The following is a 16,499-nucleotide window of genomic DNA, read 5'->3' as shown; positions in this document are numbered from 1 at the left end:
GGACTGCCGGTCGTCGGGTGTCCTGGAAGCCGAATGCGAATGCGGAGGGGCTCGCGGGCCGCGCGGAGGCAACCCAGGTCTGCAGCGGGAGTCGGGGCCCCGGCCAGCCGCTCCCCGCGGCCCGGGAGGGGCTGGGGCTGCGGGGGGGATCCAAGAATCGGGACGCGCGGCGGGGGCTAAAGGACCTCTTCTGGTAGGCAAAAAGCCTCGAGCACCCGGGATTCCCAGGTGGTCTCCCATCCAAGATCCTAACCAGGCCCGACCCTGCTTAGCTTCCGAGATCAGACGAGATCGGGCGCCTTCAGGCTGATAGGGCCGGAGCCGGAGGCGGTTGGCGCGGGGCGCCCTAAGAGCCTTGGGCTTCGCCTCCCTTTCGCTCTGCCCTGCAGGTCGGGCCAACGGGCCGCACCTCTCGTCGGGGGGCGTGCTGTACTTGAGCCGCAAGACCGGCGACCGGACTCCGGCCTGCTGACGCCGGCCCGCCCCCCGAACACCGCCAATACCAGACCAGCAAGCGCCTGGCCGGGCCCGGGGGCCCGAGGGTCTTCCAGGAGCCCCCATTGACCGGGAGGGCGTGCGTGCGTGCGTGCGCGCGGGGCCTGGGGGCTGGGCTGAGGGGTGCGGAGGTCTCGGCGCCCTCCCACCCGCGGCAACTCCAGACCCGGCCGCGCTGGCTGAGCGGGGCCTCCCCCGGATCCCATTCGCTGCTCAGGCCCGCGCGGCCCCGGATGTGTCGGTCTTCGGCGCCCGCCGCCTCCCAACCCCCGCGGCCCAGGGGCCTCTGAACCTCCTGCGGGCCTAGGCGCAGCGAAACTTGAGCGCCCAACTTGCCCGGCACCTGTCCGGTGCCCAAACCCAGCAGAAGCCAGGGAGGCGCGGTCGACCGGAGCGCCTCAGCCCCTCCCCTTCGCACTACCGAGGCCCCCCCTTTGACCCCACGCCAAGCCCTCGACCTTCCTGAGAGAGCAGACGAGCCACAGGCAGGCACACAGACAGACACACAGACACTCGCACGCACCCACGCCAAGGGAGACAGCTGGCCTGCGCAAGCTCCTGAGCCAGAGCCAGAGCGCCTGGGAGAGGCGGGGGCAAGACGAACGGGCCGGCGGCTGGCTGTCAGGAGATACAGAGGCAGAAATACATGAAGATTCCGAGACAGACTCCAAGACGGCAAGAGGAGATACACACACACACACACACGCACACACACACACACTTGAGTGTGGTCTTTGGAAATACTTGTGTTCGTAGTTGCTGGGTTGAGCCCAACTTTAATACAACCCATGGACTGCGGCCCCTCAGGCTCCTCTCTCCGTGGCATTTCCCAGGCGAGGATACTGGGAGTGGGTTGCCATTTCCTTCTCCGGCGGGATCTTCCCGACCCAGGGATCAAACCCCAGTCTCCTGCGCACGGATGCCTTGCCATCTGAACCAGGACATTGCTAATTCCCTAGGCAAAATACAAAGAATAGAGCTCGTGTTCTACTAAATGGAAAGATGATTTCAAAAACAGAAGCTGTCCTTTGTTGGTATCTTTGAATCTTTATGTAGTTTTCGTTGATTTTTACTGTTAAGGCTAACTGAACAAGGCAAGAGAGAAACGCCAGAATTGAAAAGCAATTGACGGTTTTGAAAGAAACATGTGCAGGTGAAGCTCTCTTCCTTTTTGAGAGATGGTTAAATGGAAAATCTTGATTCAACACATATGACTTTTGTGCACTTTCTTTCAAATCTCCATGACAAAACCCTAAGGCGTCCAGGAAGAAAGGAGTAGAGGGGCAGACAAAAAGAGCAACCTTTCCCCTTGGTGCCATCGCAACCAGCTGCTTAGTTCCTTCATCTCAAGGACTATCATCTGGGCTTCTCTGGTTTGTCTGATTCTTGTTTCGGGGACCGTTTCTCGTCACAAGGCTGTCAACAGTGGGGGTGGGGTGTGTGTGTGTGGGGGGGGAGCCCTTCTTTCCATTCCACATGAGACCCAGTGGACAATCCAGGCCCTGCCCACTGCATTGAGTGTGCAGCAACAATATCAACGGTAATGCGGGTGAACAACACGTATTCCTGGAATCCACTCCGTTGGCTACTGACTGTGTGTGGTGGTGGTCTGGAACCTAGACCTGGAAGCTTTCTGGATGATTGCAAATGACACCAAAGTCTGAGGACGATGGAAGATCTTCACATTTCTGCAAGAGCCACACACCTCCAGAAGGAACCACAAGACTTGCCTGAAATGGTCAAGGTATAAGTCTTGGACTCAACGTTGGAAGGTCTCCACCTTTGCTATGGAAGTCAAACGATCTTTCTTTGAAATGAAAATGGAGCATACTGAACGTTCCCATGCTTCTAGAGCATTTGAAAAGCCCTAACTTGTAGAAATCTGCTGTACGAGTTCCTTGAAAGCAAGAACCTCTATGTATGGATATGTCTTCATGCCTTAGATTGTGCCTCGAATATAGTGTACACATCAACCCAGGAAAGGAAAGAATTGACTCGCCAAATAGACAAAGAGATCAAAAGTGCCGAGCCAAGTGACCCCTTGAGGCGTCCAAGAGCTTTTCTGTCTTTCACACACTAAGTAAATACTGAGCACCTACGATGAGCTAGGAGGCATGTAATAAGTTTCAGGGAATAGAAGGCGGAGAGAAGAAGACACAGAGTTCCTGCTTTCACTGAGACGACTCTAATGATACATCACAGGCAGATCCTTTGAGAACCTATAGAGGGGCCTCTTCCCTCACCACAAAACCTGGGTGTCAGGGAAGGCTTTCCAGAGGCACCATTTCGTTGAGGTCCATAGGTTGAACCTAGGTAAACCAGGGTTGAGATGCAGGAAGAATTTCAGGCAGGGAAAATAGCATCTTGGAAGGCTAGGTGACCAGGGAAACTTAGGACATTCAAGAAACGAAAAATGCCCTATGGGATGGAAGCCAAAGAGTGCAGAGGGCATTCCAGGCAAAAGACATCAGAGAAGAACGTGAGGAGCAAGCCTGAAGGGAAGTGGTCGTATCTTCAATATGCTGGGAAAATACGAGAGCCGTTGGAGCAGGGAGGTGACAGCATTGCATCTGCATTTCCAAAAGGTCATCTTGCTCCACATCACTAATGATTGGAGAGGCTCAACTCCAAACTCCAAGGAGGGACCACTTCACATGAGTCCGATTGGGCCTCACTGCGATGTCTGTCAATAACCAGTGCTGGAGAAGATGTGGAGCAAAGGGAACTCTCCTCCACGGTGAGTAGGAATGGGCATGGGTAGAGCCGGTATGGAAAAGAATATGGAGGTTCCCGAAGGAACTAAAAGTGGAAGTAGCGTATGGTTCAGCAGTCCGACTCCCAGGCATAGATACACCCACGGTATAAGTGAACAAGATAGATGCCCCGTTTGGGCACATCTATCTGTGCGTGCGTGCGCACATGCGCATGCGCGATGGCCTGCGAGGCAGGGGGTGGGGCGGGGGCTGGGGCTCTGGCTGGAGTCCGTGCAAGCCCCGGGATTGCCTGAGGCAAGCCAAAGGTGCCCCAGATGGAGACGGGACTGCCGGTCGTCGGGTGTCCTGGAAGCCGAATGCGAATGCGGAGGGGCTCGCGGGCCGCGCGGAGGCAACCCAGGTCTGCAGCGGGAGTCGGGGCCCCGGCCAGCCGCTCCCCGCGGCCCGGGAGGGGCTGGGGCTGCGGGGGGGATCCAAGAATCGGGACGCGCGGCGGGGGCTAAAGGACCTCTTCTGGTAGGCAAAAAGCCTCGAGCACCCGGGATTCCCAGGTGGTCTCCCATCCAAGATCCTAACCAGGCCCGACCCTGCTTAGCTTCCGAGATCAGACGAGATCGGGCGCCTTCAGGCTGATAGGGCCGGAGCCGGAGGCGGTTGGCGCGGGGCGCCCTAAGAGCCTTGGGCTTCGCCTCCCTTTCGCTCTGCCCTGCAGGTCGGGCCAACGGGCCGCACCTCTCGTCGGGGGGCGTGCTGTACTTGAGCCGCAAGACCGGCGACCGGACTCCGGCCTGCTGACGCCGGCCCGCCCCCCGAACACCGCCAATACCAGACCAGCAAGCGCCTGGCCGGGCCCGGGGGCCCGAGGGTCTTCCAGGAGCCCCCATTGACCGGGAGGGCGTGCGTGCGTGCGTGCGCGCGGGGCCTGGGGGCTGGGCTGAGGGGTGCGGAGGTCTCGGCGCCCTCCCACCCGCGGCAACTCCAGACCCGGCCGCGCTGGCTGAGCGGGGCCTCCCCCGGATCCCATTCGCTGCTCAGGCCCGCGCGGCCCCGGATGTGTCGGTCTTCGGCGCCCGCCGCCTCCCAACCCCCGCGGCCCAGGGGCCTCTGAACCTCCTGCGGGCCTAGGCGCAGCGAAACTTGAGCGCCCAACTTGCCCGGCACCTGTCCGGTGCCCAAACCCAGCAGAAGCCAGGGAGGCGCGGTCGACCGGAGCGCCTCAGCCCCTCCCCTTCGCACTACCGAGGCCCCCCCTTTGACCCCACGCCAAGCCCTCGACCTTCCTGAGAGAGCAGACGAGCCACAGGCAGGCACACAGACAGACACACAGACACTCGCACGCACCCACGCCAAGGGAGACAGCTGGCCTGCGCAAGCTCCTGAGCCAGAGCCAGAGCGCCTGGGAGAGGCGGGGGCAAGACGAACGGGCCGGCGGCTGGCTGTCAGGAGATACAGAGGCAGAAATACATGAAGATTCCGAGACAGACTCCAAGACGGCAAGAGGAGATACACACACACACACACACACGCACACACACACACACTTGAGTGTGGTCTTTGGAAATACTTGTGTTCGTAGTTGCTGGGTTGAGCCCAACTTTAATACAACCCATGGACTGCGGCCCCTCAGGCTCCTCTCTCCGTGGCATTTCCCAGGCGAGGATACTGGGAGTGGGTTGCCATTTCCTTCTCCGGCGGGATCTTCCCGACCCAGGGATCAAACCCCAGTCTCCTGCGCACGGATGCCTTGCCATCTGAACCAGGACATTGCTAATTCCCTAGGCAAAATACAAAGAATAGAGCTCGTGTTCTACTAAATGGAAAGATGATTTCAAAAACAGAAGCTGTCCTTTGTTGGTATCTTTGAATCTTTATGTAGTTTTCGTTGATTTTTACTGTTAAGGCTAACTGAACAAGGCAAGAGAGAAACGCCAGAATTGAAAAGCAATTGACGGTTTTGAAAGAAACATGTGCAGGTGAAGCTCTCTTCCTTTTTGAGAGATGGTTAAATGGAAAATCTTGATTCAACACATATGACTTTTGTGCACTTTCTTTCAAATCTCCATGACAAAACCCTAAGGCGTCCAGGAAGAAAGGAGTAGAGGGGCAGACAAAAAGAGCAACCTTTCCCCTTGGTGCCATCGCAACCAGCTGCTTAGTTCCTTCATCTCAAGGACTATCATCTGGGCTTCTCTGGTTTGTCTGATTCTTGTTTCGGGGACCGTTTCTCGTCACAAGGCTGTCAACAGTGGGGGTGGGGTGTGTGTGTGTGGGGGGGGAGCCCTTCTTTCCATTCCACATGAGACCCAGTGGACAATCCAGGCCCTGCCCACTGCATTGAGTGTGCAGCAACAATATCAACGGTAATGCGGGTGAACAACACGTATTCCTGGAATGCACTCCGTTGGCTACTGACTGTGTGTGGTGGTGGTCTGGAACCTAGACCTGGAAGCTTTCTGGATGATTGCAAATGACACCAAAGTCTGAGGACGATGGAAGATCTTCACATTTCTGCAAGAGCCACACACCTCCAGAAGGAACCACAAGACTTGCCTGAAATGGTCAAGGTATAAGTCTTGGACTCAACGTTGGAAGGTCTCCACCTTTGCTATGGAAGTCAAACGATCTTTCTTTGAAATGAAAATGGAGCATACTGAACGTTCACATGCTTCTAGAGCATTTGAAAAGCCCTAACTTGTAGAAATCTGCTGTACGAGTTCCTTGAAAGCAAGAACCTCTATGTATGGATATGTCTTCATGCCTTAGATTGTGCCTCGAATATAGTGTACACATCAACCCAGGAAAGGAAAGAATTGACTCGCCAAATAGACAAAGAGATCAAAAGTGCCGAGCCAAGTGACCCCTTGAGGCGTCCAAGAGCTTTTCTGTCTTTCACACACTAAGTAAATACTGAGCACCTACGATGAGCTAGGAGGCATGTAATAAGTTTCAGGGAATAGAAGGCGGAGAGAAGAAGACACAGAGTTCCTGCTTTCACTGAGACGACTCTAATGATACATCACAGGCAGATCCTTTGAGAACCTATAGAGGGGCCTCTTCCCTCACCACAAAACCTGGGTGTCAGGGAAGGCTTTCCAGAGGCACCATTTCGTTGAGGTCCATAGGTTGAACCTAGGTAAACCAGGGTTGAGATGCAGGAAGAATTTCAGGCAGGGAAAATAGCATCTTGGAAGGCTAGGTGACCAGGGAAACTTAGGACATTCAAGAAACGAAAAATGCCCTATGGGATGGAAGCCAAAGAGTGCAGAGGGCATTCCAGGCAAAAGACATCAGAGAAGAACGTGAGGAGCAAGCCTGAAGGGAAGTGGTCGTATCTTCAATATGCTGGGAAAATACGAGAGCCGTTGGAGCAGGGAGGTGACAGCATTGCATCTGCATTTCCAAAAGGTCATCTTGCTCCACATCACTAATGATTGGAGAGGCTCAACTCCAAACTCCAAGGAGGGACCACTTCACATGAGTCCGATTGGGCCTCACTGCGATGTCTGTCAATAACCAGTGCTGGAGAAGATGTGGAGCAAAGGGAACTCTCCTCCACGGTGAGTAGGAATGGGCATGGGTAGAGCCGGTATGGAAAAGAATATGGAGGTTCCCGAAGGAACTAAAAGTGGAAGTAGCGTATGGTTCAGCAGTCCGACTCCCAGGCATAGATACACCCACGGTATAAGTGAACAAGATAGATGCCCCGTTTGGGCACATCTATCTGTGCGTGCGTGCGCACATGCGCATGCGCGATGGCCTGCGAGGCAGGGGGTGGGGCGGGGGCTGGGGCTCTGGCTGGAGTCCGTGCAAGCCCCGGGATTGCCTGAGGCAAGCCAAAGGTGCCCCAGATGGAGACGGGACTGCCGGTCGTCGGGTGTCCTGGAAGCCGAATGCGAATGCGGAGGGGCTCGCGGGCCGCGCGGAGGCAACCCAGGTCTGCAGCGGGAGTCGGGGCCCCGGCCAGCCGCTCCCCGCGGCCCGGGAGGGGCTGGGGCTGCGGGGGGGATCCAAGAATCGGGACGCGCGGCGGGGGCTAAAGGACCTCTTCTGGTAGGCAAAAAGCCTCGAGCACCCGGGATTCCCAGGTGGTCTCCCATCCAAGATCCTAACCAGGCCCGACCCTGCTTAGCTTCCGAGATCAGACGAGATCGGGCGCCTTCAGGCTGATAGGGCCGGAGCCGGAGGCGGTTGGCGCGGGGCGCCCTAAGAGCCTTGGGCTTCGCCTCCCTTTCGCTCTGCCCTGCAGGTCGGGCCAACGGGCCGCACCTCTCGTCGGGGGGCGTGCTGTACTTGAGCCGCAAGACCGGTCACCGGACTCCGGCCTGCTGACGCCGGCCCGCCCCCCGAACACCGCCAATACCAGACCAGCAAGCGCCTGGCCGGGCCCGGGGGCCCGAGGGTCTTCCAGGAGCCCCCATTGACCGGGAGGGCGTGCGTGCGTGCGTGCGCGCGGGGCCTGGGGGCTGGGCTGAGGGGTGCGGAGGTCTCGGCGCCCTCCCACCCGCGGCAACTCCAGACCCGGCCGCGCTGGCTGAGCGGGGCCTCCCCCGGATCCCATTCGCTGCTCAGGCCCGCGCGGCCCCGGATGTGTCGGTCTTCGGCGCCCGCCGCCTCCCAACCCCCGCGGCCCAGGGGCCTCTGAACCTCCTGCGGGCCTAGGCGCAGCGAAACTTGAGCGCCCAACTTGCCCGGCACCTGTCCGGTGCCCAAACCCAGCAGAAGCCAGGGAGGCGCGGTCGACCGGAGCGCCTCAGCCCCTCCCCTTCGCACTACCGAGGCCCCCCCTTTGACCCCACGCCAAGCCCTCGACCTTCCTGAGAGAGCAGACGAGCCACAGGCAGGCACACAGACAGACACACAGACACTCGCACGCACCCACGCCAAGGGAGACAGCTGGCCTGCGCAAGCTCCTGAGCCAGAGCCAGAGCGCCTGGGAGAGGCGGGGGCAAGACGAACGGGCCGGCGGCTGGCTGTCAGGAGATACAGAGGCAGAAATACATGAAGATTCCGAGACAGACTCCAAGACGGCAAGAGGAGATACACACACACACACACACGCACACACACACACACTTGAGTGTGGTCTTTGGAAATACTTGTGTTCGTAGTTGCTGGGTTGAGCCCAACTTTAATACAACCCATGGACTGCGGCCCCTCAGGCTCCTCTCTCCGTGGCATTTCCCAGGCGAGGATACTGGGAGTGGGTTGCCATTTCCTTCTCCGGCGGGATCTTCCCGACCCAGGGATCAAACCCCAGTCTCCTGCGCACGGATGCCTTGCCATCTGAACCAGGACATTGCTAATTCCCTAGGCAAAATACAAAGAATAGAGCTCGTGTTCTACTAAATGGAAAGATGATTTCAAAAACAGAAGCTGTCCTTTGTTGGTATCTTTGAATCTTTATGTAGTTTTCGTTGATTTTTACTGTTAAGGCTAACTGAACAAGGCAAGAGAGAAACGCCAGAATTGAAAAGCAATTGACGGTTTTGAAAGAAACATGTGCAGGTGAAGCTCTCTTCCTTTTTGAGAGATGGTTAAATGGAAAATCTTGATTCAACACATATGACTTTTGTGCACTTTCTTTCAAATCTCCATGACAAAACCCTAAGGCGTCCAGGAAGAAAGGAGTAGAGGGGCAGACAAAAAGAGCAACCTTTCCCCTTGGTGCCATCGCAACCAGCTGCTTAGTTCCTTCATCTCAAGGACTATCATCTGGGCTTCTCTGGTTTGTCTGATTCTTGTTTCGGGGACCGTTTCTCGTCACAAGGCTGTCAACAGTGGGGGTGGGGTGTGTGTGTGTGGGGGGGGAGCCCTTCTTTCCATTCCACATGAGACCCAGTGGACAATCCAGGCCCTGCCCACTGCATTGAGTGTGCAGCAACAATATCAACGGTAATGCGGGTGAACAACACGTATTCCTGGAATGCACTCCGTTGGCTACTGACTGTGTGTGGTGGTGGTCTGGAACCTAGACCTGGAAGCTTTCTGGATGATTGCAAATGACACCAAAGTCTGAGGACGATGGAAGATCTTCACATTTCTGCAAGAGCCACACACCTCCAGAAGGAACCACAAGACTTGCCTGAAATGGTCAAGGTATAAGTCTTGGACTCAACGTTGGAAGGTCTCCACCTTTGCTATGGAAGTCAAACGATCTTTCTTTGAAATGAAAATGGAGCATACTGAACGTTCACATGCTTCTAGAGCATTTGAAAAGCCCTAACTTGTAGAAATCTGCTGTACGAGTTCCTTGAAAGCAAGAACCTCTATGTATGGATATGTCTTCATGCCTTAGATTGTGCCTCGAATATAGTGTACACATCAACCCAGGAAAGGAAAGAATTGACTCGCCAAATAGACAAAGAGATCAAAAGTGCCGAGCCAAGTGACCCCTTGAGGCGTCCAAGAGCTTTTCTGTCTTTCACACACTAAGTAAATACTGAGCACCTACGATGAGCTAGGAGGCATGTAATAAGTTTCAGGGAATAGAAGGCGGAGAGAAGAAGACACAGAGTTCCTGCTTTCACTGAGACGACTCTAATGATACATCACAGGCAGATCCTTTGAGAACCTATAGAGGGGCCTCTTCCCTCACCACAAAACCTGGGTGTCAGGGAAGGCTTTCCAGAGGCACCATTTCGTTGAGGTCCATAGGTTGAACCTAGGTAAACCAGGGTTGAGATGCAGGAAGAATTTCAGGCAGGGAAAATAGCATCTTGGAAGGCTAGGTGACCAGGGAAACTTAGGACATTCAAGAAACGAAAAATGCCCTATGGGATGGAAGCCAAAGAGTGCAGAGGGCATTCCAGGCAAAAGACATCAGAGAAGAACGTGAGGAGCAAGCCTGAAGGGAAGTGGTCGTATCTTCAATATGCTGGGAAAATACGAGAGCCGTTGGAGCAGGGAGGTGACAGCATTGCATCTGCATTTCCAAAAGGTCATCTTGCTCCACATCACTAATGATTGGAGAGGCTCAACTCCAAACTCCAAGGAGGGACCACTTCACATGAGTCCGATTGGGCCTCACTGCGATGTCTGTCAATAACCAGTGCTGGAGAAGATGTGGAGCAAAGGGAACTCTCCTCCACGGTGAGTAGGAATGGGCATGGGTAGAGCCGGTATGGAAAAGAATATGGAGGTTCCCGAAGGAACTAAAAGTGGAAGTAGCGTATGGTTCAGCAGTCCGACTCCCAGGCATAGATACACCCACGGTATAAGTGAACAAGATAGATGCCCCGTTTGGGCACATCTATCTGTGCGTGCGTGCGCACATGCGCATGCGCGATGGCCTGCGAGGCAGGGGGTGGGGCGGGGGCTGGGGCTCTGGCTGGAGTCCGTGCAAGCCCCGGGATTGCCTGAGGCAAGCCAAAGGTGCCCCAGATGGAGACGGGACTGCCGGTCGTCGGGTGTCCTGGAAGCCGAATGCGAATGCGGAGGGGCTCGCGGGCCGCGCGGAGGCAACCCAGGTCTGCAGCGGGAGTCGGGGCCCCGGCCAGCCGCTCCCCGCGGCCCGGGAGGGGCTGGGGCTGCGGGGGGGATCCAAGAATCGGGACGCGCGGCGGGGGCTAAAGGACCTCTTCTGGTAGGCAAAAAGCCTCGAGCACCCGGGATTCCCAGGTGGTCTCCCATCCAAGATCCTAACCAGGCCCGACCCTGCTTAGCTTCCGAGATCAGACGAGATCGGGCGCCTTCAGGCTGATAGGGCCGGAGCCGGAGGCGGTTGGCGCGGGGCGCCCTAAGAGCCTTGGGCTTCGCCTCCCTTTCGCTCTGCCCTGCAGGTCGGGCCAACGGGCCGCACCTCTCGTCGGGGGGCGTGCTGTACTTGAGCCGCAAGACCGGCGACCGGACTCCGGCCTGCTGACGCCGGCCCGCCCCCCGAACACCGCCAATACCAGACCAGCAAGCGCCTGGCCGGGCCCGGGGGCCCGAGGGTCTTCCAGGAGCCCCCATTGACCGGGAGGGCGTGCGTGCGTGCGTGCGCGCGGGGCCTGGGGGCTGGGCTGAGGGGTGCGGAGGTCTCGGCGCCCTCCCACCCGCGGCAACTCCAGACCCGGCCGCGCTGGCTGAGCGGGGCCTCCCCCGGATCCCATTCGCTGCTCAGGCCCGCGCGGCCCCGGATGTGTCGGTCTTCGGCGCCCGCCGCCTCCCAACCCCCGCGGCCCAGGGGCCTCTGAACCTCCTGCGGGCCTAGGCGCAGCGAAACTTGAGCGCCCAACTTGCCCGGCACCTGTCCGGTGCCCAAACCCAGCAGAAGCCAGGGAGGCGCGGTCGACCGGAGCGCCTCAGCCCCTCCCCTTCGCACTACCGAGGCCCCCCCTTTGACCCCACGCCAAGCCCTCGACCTTCCTGAGAGAGCAGACGAGCCACAGGCAGGCACACAGACAGACACACAGACACTCGCACGCACCCACGCCAAGGGAGACAGCTGGCCTGCGCAAGCTCCTGAGCCAGAGCCAGAGCGCCTGGGAGAGGCGGGGGCAAGACGAACGGGCCGGCGGCTGGCTGTCAGGAGATACAGAGGCAGAAATACATGAAGATTCCGAGACAGACTCCAAGACGGCAAGAGGAGATACACACACACACACACACACGCACACACACACACACTTGAGTGTGGTCTTTGGAAATACTTGTGTTCGTAGTTGCTGGGTTGAGCCCAACTTTAATACAACCCATGGACTGCGGCCCCTCAGGCTCCTCTCTCCGTGGCATTTCCCAGGCGAGGATACTGGAGTGGGTTGCCATTTCCTTCTCCGGCGGGATCTTCCCGACCCAGGGATCAAACCCCAGTCTCCTGCGCACGGATGCCTTGCCATCTGAACCAGGACATTGCTAATTCCCTAGGCAAAATACAAAGAATAGAGCTCGTGTTCTACTAAATGGAAAGATGATTTCAAAAACAGAAGCTGTCCTTTGTTGGTATCTTTGAATCTTTATGTAGTTTTCGTTGATTTTTACTGTTAAGGCTAACTGAACAAGGCAAGAGAGAAACGCCAGAATTGAAAAGCAATTGACGGTTTTGAAAGAAACATGTGCAGGTGAAGCTCTCTTCCTTTTTGAGAGATGGTTAAATGGAAAATCTTGATTCAACACATATGACTTTTGTGCACTTTCTTTCAAATCTCCATGACAAAACCCTAAGGCGTCCAGGAAGAAAGGAGTAGAGGGGCAGACAAAAAGAGCAACCTTTCCCCTTGGTGCCATCGCAACCAGCTGCTTAGTTCCTTCATCTCAAGGACTATCATCTGGGCTTCTCTGGTTTGTCTGATTGTTGTTTCGGGGACCGTTTCTCGTCACAAGGCTGTCAACAGTGGGGGTGGGTGTGTGTGTGTGGGGGGGGGAGCCCTTCTTTCCATTCCACATGAGACCCAGTGGACAATCCAGGCCCTGCCCACTGCATTGAGTGTGCAGCAACAATATCAACGGTAATGCGGGTGAACAACACGTATTCCTGGAATGCACTCCGTTGGCTACTGACTGTGTGTGGTGGTGGTCTGGAACCTAGACCTGGAAGCTTTCTGGATGATTGCAAATGACACCAAAGTCTGAGGACGATGGAAGATCTTCACATTTCTGCAAGAGCCACACACCTCCAGAAGGAACCACAAGACTTGCCTGAAATGGTCAAGGTATAAGTCTTGGACTCAACGTTGGAAGGTCTCCACCTTTGCTATGGAAGTCAAACGATCTTTCTTTGAAATGAAAATGGAGCATACTGAACGTTCACATGCTTCTAGAGCATTTGAAAAGCCCTAACTTGTAGAAATCTGCTGTACGAGTTCCTTGAAAGCAAGAACCTCTATGTATGGATATGTCTTCATGCCTTAGATTGTGCCTCGAATATAGTGTACACATCAACCCAGGAAAGGAAAGAATTGACTCGCCAAATAGACAAAGAGATCAAAAGTGCCGAGCCAAGTGACCCCTTGAGGCGTCCAAGAGCTTTTCTGTCTTTCACACACTAAGTAAATACTGAGCACCTACGATGAGCTAGGAGGCATGTAATAAGTTTCAGGGAATAGAAGGCGGAGAGAAGAAGACACAGAGTTCCTGCTTTCACTGAGACGACTCTAATGATACATCACAGGCAGATCCTTTGAGAACCTATAGAGGGGCCTCTTCCCTCACCACAAAACCTGGGTGTCAGGGAAGGCTTTCCAGAGGCACCATTTCGTTGAGGTCCATAGGTTGAACCTAGGTAAACCAGGGTTGAGATGCAGGAAGAATTTCAGGCAGGGAAAATAGCATCTTGGAAGGCTAGGTGACCAGGGAAACTTAGGACATTCAAGAAACGAAAAATGCCCTATGGGATGGAAGCCAAAGAGTGCAGAGGGCATTCCAGGCAAAAGACATCAGAGAAGAACGTGAGGAGCAAGCCTGAAGGGAAGTGGTCGTATCTTCAATATGCTGGGAAAATACGAGAGCCGTTGGAGCAGGGAGGTGACAGCATTGCATCTGCATTTCCAAAAGGTCATCTTGCTCCACATCACTAATGATTGGAGAGGCTCAACTCCAAACTCCAAGGAGGGACCACTTCACATGAGTCCGATTGGGCCTCACTGCGATGTCTGTCAATAACCAGTGCTGGAGAAGATGTGGAGCAAAGGGAACTCTCCTCCACGGTGAGTAGGAATGGGCATGGGTAGAGCCGGTATGGAAAAGAATATGGAGGTTCCCGAAGGAACTAAAAGTGGAAGTAGCGTATGGTTCAGCAGTCCGACTCCCAGGCATAGATACACCCACGGTATAAGTGAACAAGATAGATGCCCCGTTTGGGCACATCTATCTGTGCGTGCGTGCGCACATGCGCATGCGCGATGGCCTGCGAGGCAGGGGGTGGGGCGGGGGCTGGGGCTCTGGCTGGAGTCCGTGCAAGCCCCGGGATTGCCTGAGGCAAGCCAAAGGTGCCCCAGATGGAGACGGGACTGCCGGTCGTCGGGTGTCCTGGAAGCCGAATGCGAATGCGGAGGGGCTCGCGGGCCGCGCGGAGGCAACCCAGGTCTGCAGCGGGAGTCGGGGCCCCGGCCAGCCGCTCCCCGCGGCCCGGGAGGGGCTGGGGCTGCGGGGGGGATCCAAGAATCGGGACGCGCGGCGGGGGCTAAAGGACCTCTTCTGGTAGGCAAAAAGCCTCGAGCACCCGGGATTCCCAGGTGGTCTCCCATCCAAGATCCTAACCAGGCCCGACCCTGCTTAGCTTCCGAGATCAGACGAGATCGGGCGCCTTCAGGCTGATAGGGCCGGAGCCGGAGGCGGTTGGCGCGGGGCGCCCTAAGAGCCTTGGGCTTCGCCTCCCTTTCGCTCTGCCCTGCAGGTCGGGCCAACGGGCCGCACCTCTCGTCGGGGGGCGTGCTGTACTTGAGCCGCAAGACCGGCGACCGGACTCCGGCCTGCTGACGCCGGCCCGCCCCCCGAACACCGCCAATACCAGACCAGCAAGCGCCTGGCCGGGCCCGGGGGCCCGAGGGTCTTCCAGGAGCCCCCATTGACCGGGAGGGCGTGCGTGCGTGCGTGCGCGCGGGGCCTGGGGGCTGGGCTGAGGGGTGCGGAGGTCTCGGCGCCCTCCCACCCGCGGCAACTCCAGACCCGGCCGCGCTGGCTGAGCGGGGCCTCCCCCGGATCCCATTCGCTGCTCAGGCCCGCGCGGCCCCGGATGTGTCGGTCTTCGGCGCCCGCCGCCTCCCAACCCCCGCGGCCCAGGGGCCTCTGAACCTCCTGCGGGCCTAGGCGCAGCGAAACTTGAGCGCCCAACTTGCCCGGCACCTGTCCGGTGCCCAAACCCAGCAGAAGCCAGGGAGGCGCGGTCGACCGGAGCGCCTCAGCCCCTCCCCTTCGCACTACCGAGGCCCCCCCTTTGACCCCACGCCAAGCCCTCGACCTTCCTGAGAGAGCAGACGAGCCACAGGCAGGCACACAGACAGACACACAGACACTCGCACGCACCCACGCCAAGGGAGACAGCTGGCCTGCGCAAGCTCCTGAGCCAGAGCCAGAGCGCCTGGGAGAGGCGGGGGCAAGACGAACGGGCCGGCGGCTGGCTGTCAGGAGATACAGAGGCAGAAATACATGAAGATTCCGAGACAGACTCCAAGACGGCAAGAGGAGATACACACACACACACACACGCACACACACACACACACTTGAGTGTGGTCTTTGGAAATACTTGTGTTCGTAGTTGCTGGGTTGAGCCCAACTTTAATACAACCCATGGACTGCGGCCCCTCAGGCTCCTCTCTCCGTGGCATTTCCCAGGCGAGGATACTGGGAGTGGGTTGCCATTTCCTTCTCCGGCGGGATCTTCCCGACCCAGGGATCAAACCCCAGTCTCCTGCGCACGGATGCCTTGCCATCTGAACCAGGACATTGCTAATTCCCTAGGCAAAATACAAAGAATAGAGCTCGTGTTCTACTAAATGGAAAGATGATTTCAAAAACAGAAGCTGTCCTTTGTTGGTATCTTTGAATCTTTATGTAGTTTTCGTTGATTTTTACTGTTAAGGCTAACTGAACAAGGCAAGAGAGAAACGCCAGAATTGAAAAGCAATTGACGGTTTTGAAAGAAACATGTGCAGGTGAAGCTCTCTTCCTTTTTGAGAGATGGTTAAATGGAAAATCTTGATTCAACACATATGACTTTTGTGCACTTTCTTTCAAATCTCCATGACAAAACCCTAAGGCGTCCAGGAAGAAAGGAGTAGAGGGGCAGACAAAAAGAGCAACCTTTCCCCTTGGTGCCATCGCAACCAGCTGCTTAGTTCCTTCATCTCAAGGACTATCATCTGGGCTTCTCTGGTTTGTCTGATTCTTGTTTCGGGGACCGTTTCTCGTCACAAGGCTGTCAACAGTGGGGGTGGGTGTGTGTGTGTGGGGGGGGAGCCCTTCTTTCCATTCCACATGAGACCCAGTGGACAATCCAGGCCCTGCCCACTGCATTGAGTGTGCAGCAACAATATCAACGGTAATGCGGGTGAACAACACGTATTCCTGGAATCCACTCCGTTGGCTACTGACTGTGTGTGGTGGTGGTCTGGAACCTAGACCTGGAAGCTTTCTGGATGATTGCAAATGACACCAAAGTCTGAGGACGATGGAAGATCTTCACATTTCTGCAAGAGCCACACACCTCCAGAAGGAACCACAAGACTTGCCTGAAATGGTCAAGGTATAAGTCTTGGACTCAACGTTGGAAGGTCTCCACCTTTGCTATGGAAGTCAAACGATCTTTCTTTGAAATGAAAATGGAGCATACTGAACGTTCACATGCTTCTAGAGCATTTGAAAAGCCCTAAC

At 56.4% G+C, this 16,499-nt stretch overlaps 5 pseudogenes; all 5 read right to left on the bottom strand.

Moving 5' to 3' along the window:
* Positions 1-203: 203 nt before the first annotated feature.
* On the bottom strand, positions 204-323 carry LOC112445585 (uncharacterized; annotated as a pseudogene).
* A 3,412-nt stretch (positions 324-3,735) lies between these two features.
* LOC112445584 (uncharacterized) lies at positions 3,736-3,855 on the bottom strand (annotated as a pseudogene).
* Positions 3,856-7,269: 3,414 nt separating this feature from the next.
* On the bottom strand, positions 7,270-7,389 carry LOC112445583 (uncharacterized; annotated as a pseudogene).
* A 3,412-nt stretch (positions 7,390-10,801) lies between these two features.
* On the bottom strand, positions 10,802-10,921 carry LOC112445582 (uncharacterized; annotated as a pseudogene).
* A 3,413-nt stretch (positions 10,922-14,334) lies between these two features.
* On the bottom strand, positions 14,335-14,454 carry LOC112445593 (uncharacterized; annotated as a pseudogene).
* Positions 14,455-16,499: the final 2,045 nt, after the last annotated feature.

This window comes from Bos taurus, unplaced genomic scaffold (genome assembly GCF_002263795.3).
Source record: "Bos taurus isolate L1 Dominette 01449 registration number 42190680 breed Hereford unplaced genomic scaffold, ARS-UCD2.0 Leftover_ScbfJmS_2049, whole genome shotgun sequence".
Lineage (NCBI taxonomy): Eukaryota > Metazoa > Chordata > Mammalia > Artiodactyla > Bovidae > Bos > Bos taurus.
Note: the sequence above shows the minus strand (reverse complement) of the source record. Positions and strands in the feature narration are given on the sequence as shown.